This window comes from Oncorhynchus gorbuscha, linkage group LG12, assembly GCF_021184085.1.
Source record: "Oncorhynchus gorbuscha isolate QuinsamMale2020 ecotype Even-year linkage group LG12, OgorEven_v1.0, whole genome shotgun sequence".
In the NCBI taxonomy this organism is placed as follows: Eukaryota; Metazoa; Chordata; class Actinopteri; order Salmoniformes; family Salmonidae; genus Oncorhynchus; species Oncorhynchus gorbuscha.
This window is the reverse complement of record NC_060184.1, coordinates 36,549,968-36,554,439: the sequence shown is the minus strand read 5'-3', so window position 1 is coordinate 36,554,439 and position 4,472 is coordinate 36,549,968. Positions and strand designations below refer to the sequence as shown.

The window sequence follows — 4,472 nt, the reverse complement described above, 5'->3', positions numbered from 1 at the left end:
TTAGCTGATACAACATGCCATTGGAACACAGGAGTGATGGTTGCTGATAATGGGCCTCTGTACGCCCAGGTAGATATTACATTACAAAAATCAGCTGTTTCCAGCTACAATAGTCATTTACAACATTAACAATGTCTACACTGTATTTCTGATCAATTTGATGTTATTTTAATGGACAAAAAATGTTATTTTCTTTCAAAAACGAGGATATTTCTAAGTGACCCCAAAATTTTGAACGGTAGTGTGTGTATATATATTTACAAAAAAATATATGGGGGATTGGAAATGATGCAGACAATTACATTGATAGAAACTACAATCTATCTGCAATATTAAAGCTGACCCCGCCAAAAAATATTTCCCTTCACTGGAACTAAGTGGCCTAGCACAAACCATGAAAAACAGCCCCATACCACTATTCCTCCTCCACAAAACTTTACAGTTGGCATTCAGTTGGCATAGCGTTCTCCTGGCATCCGCCAAACTCAGATTTGTCCTTCGTACTGCCATAGGTGAAGCGTGATTCATCACTCCAGAAAATGTATGTCCACTGCTCCAGAATCCAATGGGTGTCCAGGTGTATAAAATGTGGGCTATATCTTGTTGTGCGATAGCAACTGTGTTGCTCTGCGTATCCTGGGACGCGCACCTCAATGGGGACCACACCGTCACACAGAAGACCACAACCTCCACCATGCTGCCGTGGAGTCCTGGCACAAGCTGGCTCCCATAACGCAGACTTCACCTTTGCCCTCTGCAGGAGCCTGAGCGAAGCCAACACTGAGATCAAGAACGTCTTCTTCTCTCCTCTGGTAATTGTCACTAACCTGGCTATGCTGTCCCTTGGGGCTAAGGGCGACACCCACAGCCACCTGTACTCTGCTCTAGGCTATGGTGCCTTTACACCGGAGCAGGTGAACGAGGCCTACGAGCACCTGAACCACGTTGGGCCACACTTGGGAGCCCATGCAGCTGGACATGGGCATTGCCGTGGCCCTGAGGGATGGATTCAAGCCCCTGGCCAAGTTCCCGGAGGATGCCGAGCACTTCTATGCCAGCGAGGGCTTCACCATTGACTTCAAGAACCCGTCGCCGAGATCAACAAGTTCATCGCCATGAAGACCTCGGACAAGATCACAGACCTGGTGAAGGATCTGGACCCTGATACGGCCATGGTGCTCATCAACTACGTCTTCTTCAGATGTAGGAGGACACTGTAGTAGGACAGAAAGGGCTTGCACTTATTGTTTGCTTTGAGAACAATAGTACTTTAGAATACACTTGACTGACTGACGTATTGTTTGTTTCCACACGTGGTAAACAGAAGATGTGTCAATTAATAATGAAAAGAAAACGTATGTGCAGAACGAAAAACAATTTAGGCTTGTAACATTTAGTCTATTTTTGGCTTCCCCGTGTTTATTATACCTTAGTAGCAATTTCCTCTACTTCCCCAAGGAAGTGGGAGGAGCCCTTTGATGCCAAGCAGACCCCCAAGGTCAATGTGGACATGAAGAGGACGGGTCTTTATGAGTTGAACCAGCATAACTTCTCCACCCTGTGGCCATGCTGCCTTACAAAGGAAACAAGAGCAAGATGGCGCAGGTGGAGGCCTTCATTGACAAGGAATACCTGAAGCATGTGCATGAGAACCTGTTCAGGTGAGAACACTTGATTTTATAGGACACTTTTGTAGTTTAACATTCTCTATTCGTTCACGGCATGTGGTCTGTGTAGCACTTGGAACTAAAGCCTCTTCAGGAGGTGAGAAGATAAAAGGGCACTTTGTCATTATAACATTATCCATTCTTAACGTATGGCCAGTGCCTTCGATAACAAAGCTGACTTTTCTGCCATCTCTGAGGAAACCAAACGGAAGGTGTGGTTTCCTAAGCTAAGGACTCTGTGTGCTCAGTCCCTTCATGTACTCCCTGTTCACTCACGACTGCATGGCCAGGCACGACTCCAACACTATCATCAAGTTTTGCCAATGTCAGAGGAAGGCCCGAAAAATTGTCAGACTCCAGCCACCCTAGTCATGGAATGTTCTCTTTGCTACCTCACAGCAAGTGGTACACGAGCGCCGAGTCTAGGTCCAAAAGGCTTAACAGCTTCTACCCCCAAGCCATAAGACTCCGGAAAGGCTAATCAAAGGGCTACCCAGACCCCTATTTTACGCTGCTGCTACTCTCTGTTTATTATCTATGCATAGTCACTTTAACTCTACCTACATCTACATATTACCTCGACTAACCGGTGCCCCCGCACATTGACTCTGTACCGGTACCCCCTGTATATAGCCTCGTTATTGTTATTTTACTGCTGCTGTTTAATAATTTGTTACTTTTTTCAATTTTTTACTTATTTAAAAAAAACTGCATTACTGGTTAAGAGCTTGTAAGTAAGCATTTCACTGTAAGGCCTGTTGCATTCGGCGCATGCAACAAATAAAATTGGATTTGTACCATCCATCCCAGGTCTCTTTTCTCTTATTTGCCTGAGGGAATTGGGAGCAAAGTAGATGAAGAGTTTCTGTCTCTGATGGAATAATATTCCTTTTGATTTCATTATATTATATTATGGCCACTTAGAGGACAATGGTGTCTGACATCAAATGAACCCATCCATGTTCCCACCCCAGGTGACCCACAAGACTGTGCTGAGTCTAGACGAGAAAGGGACTGAGGCGGCCGCTGTCACTATGATAGAGATCATGCCCATGTCCCTCTCAGACACCATCATACTCAACAGGCCCTTCCTGCTCTTCATCCTGGAGGACTACCAAGAGCATCATCTTCGTGGATCACCAACCCCACAGCCGAGTGAAAGACGGAGAGGGATGGAGGGAGAAATAATGAGTGGGAGGAACATCTGAGGAGATTGAAGGAAGGTCTTTGTCTCTCATGCTAGTGGTGAAACATAAAGGATCAGTATCTGACTTTTTGGTTTGCTGTAGAGCATTCATGTGTTAGATGTTTTGTCTCGGCAAGTCAGGGAGTTTTGAACCCATACATGTGTTTTGCTATTTACTGCATACCTAGAAGAATAGGGTCGTGCGTATGTGTGTGTCTCTGTGTTTGCGGTTCTGTCAAAATGTTACTGATGTCCATGCCAGTCTGGCGATAGCAATATACAATTTGATGTGTCGTCATTATGTCTACGTGAGTTGTCTTCAGATAATCCAATTGGACAAAGGGCTTCATTAGCCTTTATGGAATGGATGTTTTTTTTCGTAATTCATCTCCCAAAAATGTACCGTTTTTTTGCGAAAGACACTGGTTAGATAATAAAAAGTTAAACATGAACCCACAATTTTGAAAAGTTTATACTGGGCTGATGTCTCAAGCATAGGCTTAACTGCATGCAATTTTACTGATGGCTCCTCTTAACTGAGATCTCAGCATAATTTGGCAAAGATGACATAGTTCTAAGATAGCCCTATTTTGCCATTCTCAAGAAAAGTATTATATACAGTGAAAAAGTGATAAAAGAAACTACGGTCGAGAACTCTTAAAGGGGGAGGGGGGGGGGCGCATCTCAATGGGGTGTCTAATCTACCCATGCTTCTCAGACCAGATCATAAAGCATCCACCATTTTGACCACACAAAAAAACTGCTTTGTACATCCGCTTCTTCAAACCCCCCCGTCGTCTCAACCCCAACCCCAGTCATCTCTTATCTGCTCCTCCATATATTGAATCTTAAAAGAGATCAAAGGGCGTGATATGCACAAGGCCAGGCAAGGAGATGGATTGTGTGAAATGGCCATCTATAATGCATAGTAAGGACAGGAGCTCATCACATCAAGCCTGTAGTTTTAATCTGCGGTTCATGCATGGTTGCGTAAGAACTACCTCGTATTACTGCTGGATCAGAGAGACTGGAGAAACAGAAACAGAATCATTGGGGCAGAATTGTGAAGAGAGAGAGAGAGGGGGGGGGACAGTAAAGAAGAAAGTTGACTGAAGAGAACTTTGACCTCTATGTACCGTCTTCTTCTTGAAGGCCCCAGCAGTCATTTGAACGTCTACCGTCTTCTTCTTGAAGGCCCCAGCAGTCATTTGAACGTCTACCGTCTTCTTCTTGAAGGCCCCAGCAGTCATTTGAACGTCTACAGTCTTCTTCTTGAAGGCCCCAGCAGTCATTTGAACGTCTTCTTCTTCTTGAAGGCCCCAGCAGTCATTTGAACGTCTACCGTCTTCTTCTTGAAGGCCCCAGCACTCATTTGAACGCCCGTCTTCTTCTTGAAGGCCCCAGCAGTCATTTGAACGTCTACCGTCTTCTTCTTGAAGGCCCCAGCAGTCATTTGAACGTCTACCGTCTTCTTCTTGAAGGCCCCAGCAGTCATTTGAACGTCTACCGTCTTCTTCTTGAAGGCCCCAGCAGTCATTTGAACGCTACCGTCTTCTTCTTGAAGGCCCCAGCAGTCATTTGAACGTCTACCGTCTTCTTCTTGAAGGCCCCAGCAGTCA

The 4,472-nt window shown here is 45.1% G+C and overlaps 1 pseudogene; it reads left to right on the top strand.

Annotated features, from left to right (window-relative positions):
- Positions 1-453: 453 nt before the first annotated feature.
- Positions 454-3,254, top strand: LOC123990370 (annotated as a pseudogene).
- Positions 3,255-4,472: the final 1,218 nt, after the last annotated feature.